A 19567-nucleotide genomic window follows, 5' to 3' on the forward strand; every position below is an offset into this window, starting at 1 on the left:
TATTGCATGTAAATGAAGTAGATGTCTGAATTTAAGAAGGAAGAGCAAGTGCTAGGCATTAGTGTTTAATCAGGTATTTGTAAGTAGTAAGAGACTTAATTTAAAAATAGGATTACCTGTAATTCACTCTGAATACTTAAAAATTTTTTCTCTATCAGGATGAGTCACATTTACTCCTATTAAGCAATATTTTATTCTTAAAGTAGGTTTCTTCATTTCCTCTACCTATAACACAAAACAGTATTCAGTGTAGAAATAGTGGGAAAATATTCCTAGGAGCGAAGTATTTAGAGACAGAAAAAGGGGTATCATTCACTTTCTTCATTATCTTTTGACAAGGACAGCCTCCTAGAAGGAGTGAAAAGTACTTTGAGTGCCAAATTGAATGACACTCACCATTTAATTTTTTTCCTCAAGCATTTATTTTCAGCCCATGAGTACATCTATTGTGTTTTCCTGTTTTCCAATGGAGATGTGGCAATGTCATGAAAAAGACACTTCTGAACAACCTTAGTTCTCGGTGTCGATTAGATAATTTTGGAAACATGACTTTCTCTTAGATAATGGTAAAACAACTACAAATGAGGCAAAATACAGAAAAATAAGCCATTATAAAAATAACATAAATTAGTATATTTCTTGCACAATTTTAGGATGTGCATGGACTGCATTCCTGTTTTGCCTTATACATTTTGGATGTTTAGAAGGGCAAGAGCTGAATCTGGTTCTTTTAACACGTTGTGTAATAGGTGTTCATTTGCAAGGAAAATGCTTTCTCTTTGAATATTTTTCATTTAAAAGACATTAATTACTTGCGGATCTTAAGAGACAGCAACAATTTCCACCATCATGTGGCTGCTATTTGGGATATGTTCACCTTTTTTATTAGATTTCAGTGTTGAACTTTATTTAACTGAGAACCCTGGGGTTTACTTGGTGACATACAAAATGTGTGTACATGCCTGTGTGTGAGATTTGAACAGGCAGCCACTTTCTCTTTTCAAACAAAGGACATCCATAACAGCAATGTGGAGCATTGCATTCAGTCCTTGTTTCAGGGCTCAAACCTCTGTATGCAATTGAGGTAATTTTGGTATCACTCTCTAACAGGCATTTCCATTTTGGTAAACTCTCTTCAGATTGCTCAAAAAGCATACCTGCCAAAATGACCCATTTTGGTGGCAAAAAGGTTTTGAAGCAGGAAATCTTCTGTGGTTTGAATGATTCCCCAGCTTTAAAGCCTGGCAGCACAACATGAAACATGCCAGCATTAGATTAGGTTGCAAGTTGATTTCAATTAGACTGTACAATGTGTTTTGTTTTTTTAATAATTTCCTTCTCAGAAATTCTGAAAGCTTTTATTTTAGTGGTGTGAAAATACAGATGTCTTAACTGCCTTGAAAATAAGATCAAGATAAGGCAGACTCAGGTCCTATTTCAGTCAATATGGCAGTGATCCTATGGACGTCAGACTCATTGTTTGATGCATAAAAATACAAATAAAATCATTAGGCATTGACACATCTTTGTTTTAAAAAAATTATGTTGATAACTTAAACATGAAGCAATGCTGTCAGATAAATGTGGCTGTGTGGTGCTATGACTTCAATGTGTCCTGGGGAACCTGTCCTGCTGCTTTAATGCTTGAGCTGTAAAGCTCACAACTTTCAGCATCATATTCCAATCAGGTTTGATCCTCAGACACTCATGTAAACACAGCTCATTTGTTACCTGAACTTTATCATTTTGTCCGGTCTCAATTTACTGCGTGCCTGTATGACACAAGGCCCTCACTTGTGAATATTCTTTTTTTCAGATGAACAGCAAGTGAACAAGTTTGTGGTGAAAGTTAAAACACTTTAAAGGACATATAATCTGCTGTGCTTTTCACAATCCCCAAATAGGTAAGATAAAATCAAATTTGGTTCTAGATGCAGTTTTGCCAGTCAAGCACCATTATAATTTGACAGGCATGATGTGACACAATGAAATCTGAATGACACAACCTACTGTGACATATCTGATAGGTCAAGGTATAAATTTAATAAACATTTCCAATAAGTTTCCTGTACTTGGCCTGTCATGGCCTCAGTGTTCTGCCAGTCTTTAGGTCAGGTATTTGGTTGTAAACATCACAAAATGTAACAGGTTGCTTTTTCATGAGAAGTTCCATAGGTGTTTCCATGTACATTTCCTGGACATTCTGGATCTGAATAATGTTGCAACTGTATAATTATTCCAATGTAGGCACGTGTGAACCATTGTATGTGGTCAGTAGAGACGCTGCTGAATATATGGAATCACTTAACCTACTTGCATATAATCTGCCTAACACTGAGATACTGTGTTGTGGCTCTCTATGACCTAGTTGGCTTCTTTCTGAAGTTTTAGGTGTTGAAAAAAAAGAAAAGACACAGCTCCAGGGTTTCTTCCCTATAATTTATCATGACAGCGGCTTACTCAAAGAATTAAAAGCAAGGTATCTCCTCATCTACTCCTTGGATTTACATTGCTGCTGCAATGAGAGGATTCTCTTCTAATTCAATGAAAACCAGTTGGTGCTGCTAAACTCCCAAACCTCCTGAAGTGGCATTTAATACATAAAATTAACAGAACATAAAATACCTTTTAAAAGAATTCTTCACACTAACCCTTCAGCCAGTTATCAGTTATGCCTTGGCCCCTTTTCTAACTACTTAAAATTAATGATTTGGAATCCAGAGTTTTATGCTTCTAGAGTCATCTAATTCTTGTGATTTCAGTGGGAATTGGTAGGCTCACAAATGTAGTTCATAATTAGAATGTATTTATCATATCTGCATTACCTTATTATATAGAAAAGCGTGTTAATATTGTGTATCACAAAGTATTTGCAAATATTTATTTCCAAGAACTTTGTTTAAAAGCCTTGTAAACAATTTGAGTTCTTTCAAACAACAAACAATGTGCTTTACAGCACTTCTGAAATAATTGCTTTTACAGCCTGGGGCAAAGCTGCTACATGGTCTATTCCAAATTAGCCTGTGTGATTGCTAAAAATGGACTTGGGCTATGGAAACCAGAAAGCAATCTTCATGTATTACTTACTGCTTCATTTGAAATATAAACCAAATAATCATTATAAATTAATATGCTTATATCACCTTCTGCCAAAAACCCTTGTATATGTCAACTACTGTCAAAAGTGTCACAGCAAAGTATGTCAGGAATACACCAGGTTGTTCTGTAAAAATAAGAAACTTATGTCCATGTGATTCCAACATTGAAGGTGACTTATGCTTTCAAAATAAGTGTCCACAGAGTCACTCAGCGTTCATATTTCATTTGAAGTTCTTGCCCTTTATTATGAAATAGCTTCATTGATGAAGGGCATTCAAATAACTTAAGTCCTGAAATATGCTGATTAAGACAGGAATAAACTGTGCCCTGCTCCTGTATAGTAAGAGCACTGCAACTGTTCAGCCTCACCAGGCTGACATATCTGGAATATCAAACTCCATGCTTGTGTCTGCACAGAGCAGGGACAGCAGAGGTGAGCACTGTCACATTTATTGCAAGTAGCCAGATGGTCCTGTTATTTCAGTCTCCTGAATAGATAATGGGTAGCTCAGGAAAGAAGTTCTTATTGTCAGCTGAGGTGTAATAGGTTCTGGACACGGACTATTGCTGTTTATCTCTTTTATTGTTTCAGTTGCTATCTAAAATAATTTTCTTAGGAACACTAGATTATAGAAGCTAAGTTTAAATAAGAATATTGCATGGTATTGAGTCATGGGAATACTAATAGTCTATGTTGCTCAGGGAATAAGTCTCAGGTACAAATGTTGTGATCTGGTATTATATTTAATGTAGCTATTGGTCATTATAAAGCATTTCTGAGATATTTTACTCCATAAGCAAGCTATGCATTAAGTTTCAGTACATTTGACATAAATTTATAGGGAAGAAGTAAAGACAGAATGCAGGTAACAATATGCTCTGAAAGAGATTTGGGGATGTATGTTACTAAAAAATACAAATCTTTGTAAGTTATATTGAATGGGTGCATTCAGCAAGTCCAAAAATACTTTATTTTGAAATCTGTCGCTGTATTCATCTGTTTCAGATATCTAGCTGTGTTTTTGTCCATTTTCTACCTATCTATTCTCTGCTGTACTTGTGTTTTTATGGCTTAGCCCCAAGAGGATATGCAGAGGTAGTGCTGTGGCAGACCTTGCTGAAACCTCTACCAGCTCACTGATGCTCACTTGTTTTAATTTCTTCTTTCTTCCTCTCACTTTTGAAACCTTTGTTCAACAAACAGTCCATAGATACCTTGCTAGTTACTTTGTATTAGATGTGCTGACTACCATCAAAATGAAAAAGTGGTTTTCACCAAAAAGGAGTTACAGAAGTTAAATTAGGATTTAACTGGTCAAGAATGGGCCAAATTCATAGAATGGTTTGGCTTGGAAGGGACCTTAAATATAATTTAGGTCCATCCCCTACCATGGACACTCATTCTGAAAACAGCTTCTCTAGAACGGCCCACCTCTTGAGCTGCTTAGTTTCCAGCTCCTCCTTTACTCATAGAAACAGACAGTTTCACAATACTGTTTTAGTGAATAGAAGCCTCCTGAAAACACAGTTCAGGTGCAGTAATCCTACAGCAAGATGTTTAACTTAATGCATCTAGTAATGCAGTACTTCAGAAACTGTGTTTAGGAGCTACTCTGTCTGAAAGGAGATATGTAAGAGACTCACTGACTGGAATGATGGCATAATTGCCCAGTGCAGGAAGATTTGCTGTAGTTCAGAAGAAAATCCAGTACTATTGCCAGTGGTAAGAGGCTTGAGATACTTGAGACAGAAATGTATAGCTTCACACCATTCCAAGAATAGATTTGTGCCCATACAGCTGAATTGCACTTTGGGTATGTTCCCACTCCTTTTTTCACCCCAGAAGGAAAATACATGTAATATTCCATGCATTGCATGCATTTCCTTTTCTGAGGAAAGTATTTCTTATTTTCCCTCTCTTCTGTGGAAAATTCAGTGAATTGGCTATAGAATGAATCCTTGGTAACAATGAATCACTTACATGTTTTTTTCCCAGATTTGCAAAGAGTTTGTCAGTGCACTGTTCTGATTATACTTAATATTGTAGTCCTGGTGAAAAAGCTATTATGTTAAAGGTGCTTTACACAGCACCTTTATCTTGCCTTGGAAAGTAGAAACTTTGGTTGCTCAGCAGAGTTTATGCAATTGTTGTAAGCCTCACTTTCTCTGCATTTACACTGTGCTTGCTATACTGCCCTGGTATAGCTGTGAAAGGATCCTCTTTTCCCCCACCCAGCCTCAATATAAACAAGATCTAAGTTACCAATGTGATAATTAACTATACATTACAATTCATTAAATAGTCTTAAGTCAGGTGGGGGAACAAATGAAATTCATCATTAGCAATTGAGTTTTAGAGTAGTGTGTGTGGGTGCATGGGAATATGTATGCTAGAAGAAATAAATGCAGATTAAATCCATTAGCAATTTTTTGCACACCTCATTAGGCAAAATATCAAATCCTACTTAGCTCTTCTACTACTCTAATTAGACAATTTAAACTGTACTGTTCCACACCATGGAAAGAATAAACCAATCCCTGGTCTAGTGTCCCACAAGTGAATTCTCAATGTCATACCAGCTCCCTGGGCTCATCATGTTGCCTCAGTGTATATTGCTCAGTCTGCTGAGAGAGCCTGGCAACCCTAGAGGGGCTTTCTGGAAAACAAGTGGTTTTTACTACTTCTCACACCACTGTCCAGGCTCTCTAGAGCTATAAGTGGCTTAAAACATTTGTGCAGCTCTATGAGTGTGTTGAAAATGCCTCCCATTGATAATTGCAGAAAAAGTTGCTCTCTCACTCCCCTTGTCACAGCAAAGTATGAAAATACAGAATTATCAAAAATTGAAGTGTTCTTTCTGAGGACGTCACTCTTGTTAGAGTTTTTAATGGAATAATATATTGGGTTGATGTTGGGATATCTGTGTCAGAGGTTGTGGATTAACAGTTTAAGTCAATTCCACTGCTTTGGGAAGTGTTCCCAACCTGCCCTGACCTGCAGCTCATTCCTGTCCTCCTTCATGTGCTTATGCTGGCACAGAAATGGACAAGAAAGGGGGACAAATTGGTTTAAAATTACCCTGGCAAAATAGGACTGAATTAATTTTGATACAGCTTGGTTTGCTGGGCTGGCTCACCATCTAACCTTGCAAATACTCCATCACAAAAGAAGGAAAGAAAGTACAGGCTGAGACTGCACAGAGGGAGGAGACAAAAGTGCTTCATTTAACTGTACTTGTCTTACAGCAGTTAAGGTTTCCATGATACTGTGGCAATAATATAGTCAGTAGCTCAAAGGAAGCTCTATAATGCAAAGTTGAACAAAAGTAGATGGGAAACTTTAAAGGGAGTTTGATAGCAAGGATTTGCCATTATTTTTGCAGATAAAGGGGGAAAAAAATAGGGTTTCCTCTTGTTAATTCATTTACACACAGCAAGAGGCATGAAAGAAAGTACAAGTCAATATTATAACAGTCTATTCTGAGTGAAAGTCTAAAAAGTATGGAGAGACTGTCTTTAATCCTTTCTCTTTCCTGTTATTTGTTACTCTTTCTGATTTGGAGACTGAAAAGTGCTAAATACCTTTCTTTCCTTGGCCAAACCATCTTGTGCAATGCAAGCTCGCACAGTTTAAAAGCATAGAGCTCGCTTACCTAGAAGGTAAATCAGAATGAGAGGAAAAATTCTCTGCTGAGTACTCAAGGTTGTGGTCCAATTAACTTTTCTTATTTATGAGTAAAAATGCAGTAGAGTCAGAAAACAGTAACAAAGGCACTTACTTCCTCTCCATGTACAGTATTAGAGCAGTATTTAACTTTCAAACTAGGTTAACTGTATTTTTAGCTTCTGTCCTCTCCTTACTTCTTGCAGATGCTGGAGCAGGTAGAATTTCCATTTTTACCTCACTCTGGAAGCAGCAGTGTATAAGAGAACAGCTGAATTCTTGCAGCACCACATGTAGTGTTCTTTGCTGCCTTTGATCATTTGTCATTTTGATCATTACACTTTGAGCAAAGTAGTTAATTGATCCTTTCTCATTGCCTCCTTCATGTCCTGCCTGCTATCAGCTTTGGTCATTTCCTTTATATTCAAAAATGTACAGGAAATAGTCCTGCAGGTCTTAGCACAAATGGGCGTGCCTGTCATTCTGCTGTGAAAGGAGTGTTCCTGGTGCTGCTCACTCAGTCAGGAATGCTTTGGAGCCTCACCAGGGTGTAGCTTGTACCTCATTATGATTTCTGTAGCTGGTAGGTGCACCTCACATGCTGAGACGAAGGGCCAGAAGAAGGAATTGGCAGACAGGAAGATTTTGAACAAAGGCTCCTGATGCCTCTATCCTCTGTTCAGTCCCACAAAAGCAGATCCCATGTGGGATGTATAAAAGTGGCCAAGTAGAGGTTCGTGCTCTTAATGGCTTTGTGTGGACTTATGAGGGTTATGGTTCCCAGGTATCCTAGTGAAACTGGGACAGTCTGGACAAAGTGGAAGCAATTCCAGGAATTTTATGAGTACAGCTTGTACTGTCCCCACCCCACATGAGGGAAAGGGGCTGCTGGCTGGGTCTGACAGTGTGGGTCACTGACACATAGGCTGGAAAAGAGATGGGCCCCCTGAAGAGACCTAAAGGATGGAGTTTAACCTTCTAAACAGAAAATCTAATTTTCTTGTTTTTCTTGTGTGTCATCCAAACAGAGATAGAATCTCCCTCAGCTCTTGCATGCTCTCTAGGTTCCCTGGCCTTACCAAAGGAAGGGAATTCTGTCGGATGATGGCATATGGGCAGGTGCTCATAGCCATGGGGGAGCTCATGGCTCAGAACAGGCCCTCAATTGCATTTAAATCTGGGGATGGAAAAGGAGAGAGGAGGAAGAAATCTCACTTTGTGTCAGGACTGCCTTTTCTCCCACACCATAACCCATTCCAAATCCCTCTGTTAAACTTTGAATACATTGTATGCTAAGCAAATAATTTCTCCTATTATATTTTACATGCAATTCTTCAAATTCAAAGGTCACCAGCCAGACATGTAAAATGACTTCATGAACGACTTCAGCTCGTTAATCATGCCTCACTGTTGCAGTGCCTCTCCTCTGTTCATTAGAATAACATTTCTTTGCACTTTATGGCAAACCATCATTATAATACAGAACAAGGACAACAGAGTGTGAAAGACTTTTTTTAATGAGACTTCATAGCTGCTCATGGTGGGACTCCTCATCCTGTTTGCTCTTGAAAGAGCTGTCTGACAAAGGTTCAGAATTTTACCTGATGAAGAGAGCCAGAAAGAGTTTCACAGGGAAAACTGTCAATGAGCTTACAGAAAACTGCATAAACTTGGCTGCCCTGTCAGCTGAGCTGTCAGTCTTCAAACAAATGCAGAGAGAAAATCTTTAATTGTACTCACCACACACAAGACATTTTATGCTGTATCATTGTCATTTGCAGCTGTTCTTAAATCATGGAGAAAAGGCAGCAGCTCAGGATCCCCAGGATCTTGGGTGGACTCTGGACTTAATAAGGAGAAACTCTGTACTTTAATAATTACCAATCATCGAGGAAAATAAACTGTTAATCAGAACTTCTAATGCTCAGTTGCATCATCAATGCTCTTGCTGTTATTTTAATATTATTTTAGTCCTTACCTTGGTTATACCAAAGAAATGGAATCATTACAATAGTGCTGGACTCAGACAGCTAATTTAAATCTCTCTTAATAAATATTTTAAGGGATGTTAATAATATTTTAGATTCTTTCTTCTTTAGCTGGAATAATGAAATTGCAAAAGTGGCTTATAAAGTTTTGTGGCTGTTCATTTTTAATTAAAATGTTCTTCCCTGTTTTCCCTCAGGAGTGGAGCGACCTTAAGCACTAGAAAAGGATACCAAGGTTCCTCAGAAAAAGTACCAGTCTGACTATTGCCCACATTCATTTCCTGTCTGAGGCCAGTCCAGGTGCTCCCAACAAAACATAAATACTTACAAATCCAGGCTCTAATCTTGTCCTCATGACAAATTTTCAGCTTCCTTTGAAGGCAAATGCAGTTTTAATTCATAAGGGAGGCAGCATCAGAACAGTTCTGCAATATGCAGATAGAGGAGTAATAATGATGAGATATACTTATTTTATTGCCAGCCTCAAGAGATAAAATTGAACTTTACAATCAATGGATTTGTGAGGTGTTTGAAAATGATTGTTGTTCTTTCCCTCTGCCATCTGTTTGTTCCTTATTGCCCATCTCCATTGTTTTGATATACTGTAGATGTTTTTGCAATATACCTTTCATCTTCTATATATTGATTAGTTTCTACATGTAATTTACTAATACTTTTTTCTTAATCCCCATTAACTCAGTATGTGCCTCTAGATACTAGATCCTGAAGCAGATTTCACCCTAGGCTTCAACAGCTTTCTCCCCAGCTTTGCTGGTATTTTGCCCCTGCAACTCCCTTGAAGTTCTGTCTGTCCATCTTTTTCTTCCTCATTGGCCAAGGTCTCTTTCACATGGGTACCGTCTCATCCAAAGCTAAAAAACTGTGTTTTTCAAGCCTGGAGTGAGGAAGTAGCACTGTTTTTTGTTCTCCCAAATATTTCTGTCATCACTGGGGGAAGCAACAGATTTTTATTGAAATAAAACAAGCTGTTTAAAGTATAAAGTATGGTTACTAAAGTGTTCATGAGCTCCTTTCTTCAGCTGCTCTGTTCTCCAAATCATCAGGCTCCTTTTTGCTGCATCTCTTAGGCTATTTTCCATCTTTCTCTCTGATAGGCCAAGAAAAGGCTCTTTTTTTCCTTGTAATCTCTAGTCCTCTTTCCCTTGTGTTGCTCTGATCTGCTTTGTCAAGTGATCAAAGTCCCTGTACAGGTGAGCTGTTGCTTAGTTACCACCTGCTTGGAATTCACTCTTGAAAAATTGCTTTGTCTTGAGAAGTAGCCATACCTTTGTTCCTTGGTGCTCCATTTAAATGGATGATCAAAGTTTATCAGCCTGCTCTATTAGCTCTGTGTTCTGTGCAAAACTTTTTCTTGTCACTTCTATGGATTTTAGGTCAATCTGGAGAAAAGAGATGGAAGACAAGGCAAGAATGCTCTGCAGTTTATAGGGAGTGTTTGCCAGAAGGCAATCTTGCAGGGAAACAAAGTACATTGTCTCCAGCACCAAACAGTCTGAGCACAGCCAAATAAATCCACAAGACAGTAAAGATATTTTAGTGTTGGGTGGCTGATGACTGTCTAAGGGGGGAGATGAAGAGCAATGACTGCCACTGCTTGGGAATTTCTTTTGCGAGGAGTAGGAGCCTGGGGGAGGTGACCGAGATGATCCTGGCAAAGGATTTAGCAAGTACTGCAAATTTCTCTCTAAAACCAGCAATAAGTAAATTCTCACTGTACTATTGCTTAGGTCCAGAGCTGTATTTTCATTCTTTAGGAAATATAAATACTGATTTGTGTCACTGATGAATTATTCTGATATCTGAATATAGAAGATGGGATTTTCTTGCACTTCTTTTATAGAATACAGCAATATTTTGTGAGCTAGAGCAATTTTCCCAAGTGGCATTTAAATATTAACTTCAACTAGCACATTTCATAATGCCAAGTAAGTTCTAATGCTTTTTTTTTTGTGTTCACTAAGGCTGTTTTTATGTAACACCTATGTCAAGTTCCTATAATCACAGTACTTGCTGTATTAACTGCTGTATCAACTTATTCATAGAAATATGGAAACATATGCTGGTAAAATTGGAGAGAAGTAAAGGTTGAAAGGGGCCTTGGGAGATTCAACCTCCCCTGCTCCAAAGCAAGTACTTGGGGATGTGTCCAGTGGAGCTTTGAATAGATCCAATAAGGAAGAATCTGCAAACAATCTGGAGCAATTAATTTGAATTTTTGTTTATATTCACAGTTAAAACCAAATTTTTTCAAGTGGAATTTTCAGTTTGTGTCTCTTGTCCCTGATCTTTCCCTGTGCACTGGCTCAACCTCCTTTTCTTCCCATCAGTAATTTATACATGCTGCTAAAATTGAATAAATGCAAACTTATGCAAATCAAGGGGATGATTCTGAGGGTCAATAGAATGTGCTGTGGATATAGTATTATCCAGTTTTTACATGGAGGAAATTGCAGGGAAATGAAAGCACAAGAAGCATAGAAAAAAACCAGTTGCATTTGATATTTGACCAATCTTGGTGCACTTGGTTCTGGCGCAGCTGAGTGAGATTTTATTTGTTGTCTAGGTAAATTTTTTTGGGGGGAAAAGAGATTGTTGGGGTTTCAATGCAATGTTAGCTTAGTGTGTAGCTTCTGTTGTTCAATATCCAGTACTGTTCATTTTTTTCAAGCTATGTTAAATTTTGCTAACAATGAGGTAGTATTAAGTGTTTTTGTTGTTAATTCTTTTGCACACGTACAATGTCAGCATAAAAGCAGCTGCTAGGGAGATCAAAGCTGGAAAGGATCAAACATTGGGATCATAGTATTTATATTTCTGACAATTTGTCAAAAGTTACTAGGGTCTGTGTTGTATAAAGGCATTACAGATTTTTGGAGAATAAACAGTTTTGAAGAAGTCTTAAAAGATATTTAAGTTACAAGCCAGATTATTGATATGATATGCAAGATGGCTTGGATACAGGGGGGAAAGCAGGTGGGAAAAAATGAATAAAAATGAGAGCAGTTTATGTAACCTAAGTATGTAGAAATTCTGATAAAGGGCCCAAACCTGTGTCAAGGACCAAGTGGTGGTGGTACTAGTGGTTTAAAAAGCACACTGAAGAATCAGGTCCTCTTCTGTTTAAAATAGCAGGGAAAGCTCTATTTTCCTCTGTTGTGCTGCTTTTCTTTCTATCTCATACAGAGATTCTCAGAACCAGTGTCAAGGCAAGCTTTCACATTGAATGTTTCTATATAAAATTTTGTTTTTATGAGGCAACTAGATTCTATTTATATTCTGTATCTCATAATATGGGATAGCTTTTGTTAATTGCTAGGCTGTGAATCCTCTGATTAACCAACCCAAATACTTCCATTTTTAACTAATGATGATAATAGAAAGATAGTTTTTGACTCCTGTTATTTTTGTTGCTAATAGCTGAGAGCCTTGCAGAGTTTAAAATAACAAACCTTAAACAGCTTTTCTCTGAAGAAGCTCTAAGGCATGCAATTTGTTTGCCAGCTGATGTTTGCTAAATTTAAGAACAACAAAACTTGCAACCCTGAAGTTAATTACATATTTAGTAAACATTTTTATAATCTGTTGTCACCATTGTATTTTGGGTGATATGTCAATGTAGATGCTAAAACTGAATTTAACTAAGGAAAACCTTTCCAACTTCTGGCAGAAAGTGTGACGTCTCATTTTCTGAGTTTGCAGTGTGTCAAAGGGACAGGGCCTTAACCTTTTATGACTGCCTGGGCCTGGAAACAGGTGTGCCATACCTGGGGATAAAATCCGTCTTTTGTGAAGTGTGTGTATGACTGAGGAGCTTCTTGGGGAGGATTTCCTGCTGCTCAGGAGAGGATGCTGTTGCACTGGCCCACTGCCCACTGTGTAGTCCCATTTTGTGTTTCATTCTTCCAACTACAGCTGGCTGCACATCTACTAGAGCTACATAATTTTCCGATTTTGCCTGGTCACAGGGTTTTGTAACTGGAGACAAAATAGTGAAGTGCTCAAACAGCAAGGAAATGAGAATTAAAAAAAATTATTATGGATGTGCTTGCTTTTCTTTTCTGTGAGTTAAAACTGTTTATCATTCACTTCCCTCATTTTCTCCCTGATTTGAAAGCAGATATGGGCAAGATCTGTGTGTATTTAAATGTAACCTCACATAGCCTCTCAAAAAAGAAGAAATTAAACAGAACAAAATCTCTGATGATTAACTGTCACTATCTTCAGTGATTTGGTTCTGATGACAAAGGGTGAAGCAGTTTGGTTTCCTGTGTTTTGCTTCCCCTTTCTACAGGGTAATTGCCTCCCCAAAGAAGGTAGCTGAGCTCCAAGACCCAATTTCCTCCAGGTTCTGAAAAACCTGGTCTTCAAAAATTATCATTGGGAACCAGGTTCCAGGACTTACAGATGCACTGGTTTACAGACACAAAGGTAGCTCTTATGCCCAAATACTCAGTGGCAGTGCAAAATTATTCATAGAAAGCTACTGTGGTTTCATATCAGAGCCACAGGAACTCATGAGGGATGTCTTCTAACATCCAGCTTGTCCATACACAAGGTAAATGCATGAGAAAATGTGGTAGATGGTATTCAATCAGTAATTACTAGGAGATTTTTTTTAATTACAAATTTTATGGGTAATTAAATATTTTGTCCACTTCAGGATAAGAATTGATGTGCACATTACTATCTCCAGTATGTGTTCAGCAAAGCTGGTTTTATTAGCTCTTTAAATATTGTTAATTTTCAGCAGAAGAATTAAGAGTACATCTCATCCAATATAGAATTAAAAGTAATTTTGTTGACAGTTAATTCTTATATCAGATTATACACCTATGATATTTTGAAAATATAAAACCTAACAACAGCTTCAAAGCAAAAAATATTTGTTTGGACTTTTTTTTAGTCTAAATGCTATAAGAATTATTTCACCAAACTTGACAGTCCAATATGCCAAGTTACAGAAAAAGAGATAATGTTGCAGGTAATGCATATTTTGTATATACATGGGACCTGTAGTTCTGAGTATGGGATTCTGCATAGAAATCTTGTGTTTATATGAACCCCAAGGATGCATACACACATCAGGTGGGCTGTTTCCTTCTTCCCAGAAATAGTGCATAGACTCATGACTGGTGTCTTACAAACCCAGGACTGAATATTGTACATTAAACTATACTTATAACACTGATTTGCAGTGATCTCCCCTCCCTGGCTGCCTCTGCAGCTCGTGGGTGTGTGAGCTTGTCCATTTGTACACCAATGGAAAGATTCCCTGCCCCCAGGGAGTGGAAGAAATCCATGAGTTGTGTTTTGGCTCTTCACACTACTCAAGGGCAGAATTTCAAATACAAAGGAATGCTGCTTACTTTTATTAGGACTAGTAAATAAATGTCTGGATGGTAAATTTGTTTTATCCACAGAAGTGTTGAAATTCTCACATAAGCCCAAGAAAAGGGTTCTAATGCTTTTCCATTCTGACAACTCTCTACAGGTTATACAGGGGCAGTGAACATAAATATATAGATTTATAATCCAATTTCTAGAAAGCCTATGAATAGGGAAAATTGAAGGTTTGATTCACCTGTTTCAATGTATTGAGTCTGATGTATCTCTGGTTTTATATTTTTTTTCTGAAGAAGTCTCATAAGGATGATTTCTTGGTGCCTATGCTGTGCACACAAAAAGGCAGTTATCAAGCACAGAATAGTTATCTGGAACCTGTTACAATGCTCACTCCCAATTTTAAAACTATGTGTGTTCATGAACAATGAATACACTTGCTCTGTTGAACCCACAGAGAACAGGAGAAGCCATGAAAATAATTAAAAAAAAAATTCACCACCTGTTCCATCATAAAGTTTTCCATCCTTAGTGTGGAGGAGATGGCAGAGACAGGAGAGCTCAGTTTCCAGGCCCACTGTCCTCTTAGTGTCTGATAGCATGGATCCCAATTAATGTCAGTTCTGAACGTGACTTTTAAGATGTGAATTCTTTTCCATCCAAAGCTGCATATAACATAATATTATATTCTTTCATGTAGGTCATCTAAACAGCTGTTGAATTGTTGAAGGCTTCCAGCCACTGCTGATCTGAGTCAGGTCTGAACTGATGACCTGCTGATGAAAAGCTAGAGTCAGATTTCAGTCCCCTGAGTCATTTAGACTGCCTGCAAATGCATAATTAACATTTAAGATGCAAGTCTTTTTTTAGTAGCAGAAGATGAGGGATGAAGGTGGCCAGTGTTTAATAATCTAGACCGTCCTGATATAACATTGTAAAGAAAATGTCTGTACAGCTGGAAAGTGCAAACTTTGATGTTAGAAAAGAAAAACATTGAGCTGCAAGTAAATCAGTATTTCACTGGAATAAATTTCAACACTTCATTTTCACTGTTCGTTAAAGGATTAGAAGAGAGAGCCATGGGGTAGTTAGGACACTCATCTGAAGTATTGGAAAGGTATTCAATTCACTTACTTAAACAAGGTCCCCCATATCTTTGCAAAGGTCTTGCAAATACTTACATTCTGTGTAAGAGACTAGGCGAGACCATTCTCCTATACAGGTGTCCCTTTTCAAAAGATTGAGTTCATTCTTGTGTGGAATGGTGGTTTTGGTTCTAATCCAGGGTATTTTTGCAGGAGGACAACTAACCTTACACTGTTGATGAGCAAAGATGTTCTGTAGGGAGTTTGCCAATGTCCTTCCAAAATAGTGTTCACTGCATCAAGCAAAGTTCACTTTCAAATTTGCAGTGATGGAATTTCTGTAGCATCTTTTGGGAGACTTTCTGATAGGCTAACAGATTTCAGTGTGACTGAGTTTTTGCTGATAATATTAAGAGAAGATATAGATGCTCTGTTTATCCTATGACTCCTGATTATATATACCCAACTTTTGCCCTGTTTTTGATATGTTTACAGAATTCTACACCTGATATTTTCATCACAAATCACCAACAGTAATGGCCATCAACACAGACAAAGGCCAAAGGAAGTTATAATACAATTTTACACAGAAAGAAATGTATTGAAATGTGTTAGGATAAAGGAGAGGCTGTGAAAGACTTGCGGTTTACACTGCTCAAAGCTCTCCAAATTCAAAAAGGACTGCCTGCTTTGTCAGCTTCTTTTAGATAGAATTTTTCAGGTTGAAGTTGTAATTAAGCTGGAAAGATCCTTCAGCAGGGGTATGATGGCAAATGTTTTTGAGTGAAGTTGTGTCTGTCAGGTTGTGGTTCCCAGCTGGCAAGGTGCTGTGTTTGTGATGTGCAAATGAACTGTGCTGGCTCTTCCTTGACTTTATGCAGAGGTAGATTTGCAGTCCTTCTGCAGCATAACTGAGTTGAGAGTGCTGGGATGTGTGTTGGAAAGGATCTGATTGCTTCTGGAGGGTGAGGTTGTTCTACCTGTTGCACATGGCAGCAGAGCCGCCAGTGGGTGGAAATATCTGCTCCCCAGGAAAGAGACCAAGGAGGAAGAGTAGATCTGAGATGGGATAGGAATGAAGAGTTTGATCTAGTGAAATCCTAGAATTGCCTGAATGTTTTGCAACTCGATTTGCAAAGAGTGGGAGGAGTTGGTTTATAAAAGTTTTTCTTGAGGTGAGCCCTTTGATTTAGCTTACATTATTTGTGTAGGGCCTTACCCAACAAACAGACTGATTCCTGGTTGTGTGTGATAAATAGGGCAGAAAATAAAGCATCAGTGCAAGTGGCTTCCTCACTGCTTCAATTACTGAAAAGCCCTTTTTTAATTTTTGGCTTGAATTTATTCACAATCTCTTTGCTTGCATTTGGTCCTTTGGCACCATTGATCATTAACTGAGTGCTGTTCTCTCAGTGATGTTTTTCTTCCCTCACATGTAGAGAGAGCCATCAGCTTCCCCTCAGCCTTCATTTTGCTGGAGTGAGCGAGATAGTTCCTTTATTAACCTCTTTCATGCTCTCCATTCACCTCCTCAGTCTAATGCCCTTTCTGACACTTTTCCATCTGAAGCTCAACTTTTTAAACAAAGGTCATGATCAGTATTATAGATAATATTCCAGATAAGACTTTATTTTCCTTTCTCTCACAAAAAGATTATTCACTTTATAGTCTGGAAGTAGTCTCACTGAGAATGTCAGGATTTCACGCAGGTCAGAGAGAGGTGTCCCTACTTATTAGAGCTTTAGATATTCCCTCCTTCACTTTGTCTCCTCATTTCAATTACTTGTGATAATATGCACAAATATTTTTTTCACCTACAGAAACAAAGGAAAAATAAAAATTAATTATTGTGAATTATCATTCTTTCCTTTTATCCTAAATGCTATACAAGATTAAAAAAGCATGTAGTAATGTTCTTAATAGAAAATAGAAAGTGGCCATCCATGATCAATAATTAATTAAAAAAGCAAACAAACTTATTAAAAATATTTTAAAATAATTTCAGCATTTTAAAAACATATTTCAAATTTGTCAGTTCACTGTTTTCTGCATGGACAAATGTTAAGTTTTCCCAATAATCTATTTTTAGTAAATAACTTTAGTAAAACTAGTTTTATTAAATATACATGACTTATATACCTAGAATTAGAATACAGCATTTAAGGGGCATGGTATATTACTTTCAAAATGTCCTATTTTGCTATGAAAGATAAAAGAATATAACTTTCCACTTTGTTTCATTATATGTTATAATAGTAGAGGTAAATCATATGGAAGTGAGTCAAAAATAACTATAGAAATTCATAGAATTACTTGTGATATGAGATACAGCCCCCTGAGTGATGCTCTACCTTATTGAAATCTATGGGGTTTTCCCCTGATGTGACAAGAGAGATTTTTCAACTTAAGTGTATCGTAATTGACGTTTATGGCTGCTTGCTGTGACAGGCAAAGTCGCCACATTTAATTTACTTACCTTATTTTTAAAAAAGAATACCCTCTCCTCATTTACATGCCTAACCAAGAACAGTTTAGACTTGCATAAAAGAGAGACAAATACAGGATGAACACTGTAGCAAAGAGAATAATCCTACCAGGATGCATATGGAAAAATGTTGAATTGGAAAATAAAGGTGCAATGGCATGAATAGTAATGTAGCTTTTGCTTACACAGTAAGGATGCCAATAATAATAACAATAACATGCAGATGGATTGTTAATGAATTACTATTTGCAAGAGCAGTGGAATATTTTTCATGTGTCTGCTTCTGAGAAGTCAGGCCCAGGGCAGACCAGCACTTTCATCTTTAAGGAAAGGACTTTGGCAAAGTAGAAAGAGGTAAGGGTTGCGCCAATGGGGTGGGGGTTGTACTTCTCTGGGGGTACTGGGGCTTACTTGTGTCTCATTACAGGCAGAGCAGTAAGGATGAAACGTGCTCTGATTGTTTTTATTTTTTCTCTGATGGTGGAAGCTTTCTTCTTTCTCTTAATTATGCCATGTTTCATTATATATGTCACTTGTGAGGGAGAGGTCTGGACAGAAAACAAACATAAAGGGAAAAGATTTAGGCCACACAATATAATTGTATAAATTAAAAAAAATCCCTTAATATACAGGCTTTTTCAAGACAATATTTACATTGTATGACTATTCCAATCAAAGATAGAGTGATTTCAAGTACATTGCAAGTGCACCCTTCTTTTTTCCAACCAGTGTTATGTCAGTCTAGTTCATCTCTGAAGTGAAGCCTAAACTACAGAATACAAAAACAGTTTCCTTCTGTTTATATCCTTTCTAGAAAAAGACCAGCATCTGAGCATCTTTAATCCTTATTAATAGGAAAAGATATTAAATATAGTCTTCACCTTCATGTCCTGACTGCAGTGGAAAAAGGTCAGTGCTGAGCTGCAGAGCTGACACTGCATATTACACCATTATGCTGTAAACAACTGTACACAGATTTGCTTGAAAACTTCAGTATTTAGTTTGCTACTTGAAGGAGAAAATATAATACTAGTAAGAAGAAGCAGATATCAGGTAGCACTTTCTTCTATTTGTTCTTTTTTATTATTGGATGTGTTTCCCCCATCCCCATATTTCAAATAGCAGTAGAAGGAGCCATAGGTAGAAAAACATGGACATCTTGTCCCTTCTAGGTTATACATAAATATTTGTGTACAAGATGAAAGGGCCAAAGAGGGAGCCATCACTGATATTCTACAGTTAATTTAAAATGAAGCTACCCTGTATAAGCTACCCTGAGAAAAGCTCACCTGACATATAAAAACCATTTTTCCTAGAAATAAAATGTTTGGGTCTTTTTAAAGTACTTTTGGCTAATGAAAACCACTATCAAAGACTCTCAAAGAATTGGACTAGATGTGAATTAGACTGTGAAGGCATGTAATGTAATCTCCTATAATTGCAAGAAACAAATGGAACAAAAAATCAAGAAATAACACCCAATAACCTTGTCACCTTCTAGAGGATGTTTAAAGAAAGCTCTGCCAAGATTTCTTGCAAAATTTGTGCAGCCAATGCAATACCACTGGCTTCAGAATGGTGAAACACTAGTGCTGTCTGAATCATCTAAATTGCTTTGCAGGGGAGTAGGAAACATACTGAGTAAGCCCTTACAGGCTTTCAGCATTGGCATTGCTCTACTTGGTGGAATGAACGGATACAACAGGTTGTAGAAAACGTAGGCTAGTGCAGTTCTTTAGTGTTAAAGCAATTTTGGACAAGACAAACTCTGGTTTAGAGACAAGGAATTTAATGCATCAATTGTGCCAGCCAGCCAAGAGAAAGAGAAGTAATGATTTCTGGGCTGCAAGAACATGCAACCAGGTCCTGCTGAGCTTTTAGTACT

At 37.5% G+C, this 19567-nt stretch overlaps 1 long non-coding RNA gene across 2 annotated transcripts in view; it reads left to right on the forward strand.

The window, feature by feature from the left end:
• The window catches only part of LOC132079184 (uncharacterized), a 117555-nt gene that overhangs the window by 13652 nt on the left and 84336 nt on the right, over positions 1 to 19567 (forward strand). For both annotated transcript variants that reach the window (XR_009419360.1, XR_009419361.1), the window contains exon 2: positions 1817 to 1904. This is a non-coding gene — a long non-coding RNA (uncharacterized LOC132079184). The remainder of the gene's footprint in view (positions 1 to 1816; positions 1905 to 19567) is intronic.

This window comes from Ammospiza nelsoni, chromosome 13 (genome assembly GCF_027579445.1).
Source record: "Ammospiza nelsoni isolate bAmmNel1 chromosome 13, bAmmNel1.pri, whole genome shotgun sequence".
NCBI classification, from domain to species: domain Eukaryota; kingdom Metazoa; phylum Chordata; class Aves; order Passeriformes; family Passerellidae; genus Ammospiza; species Ammospiza nelsoni.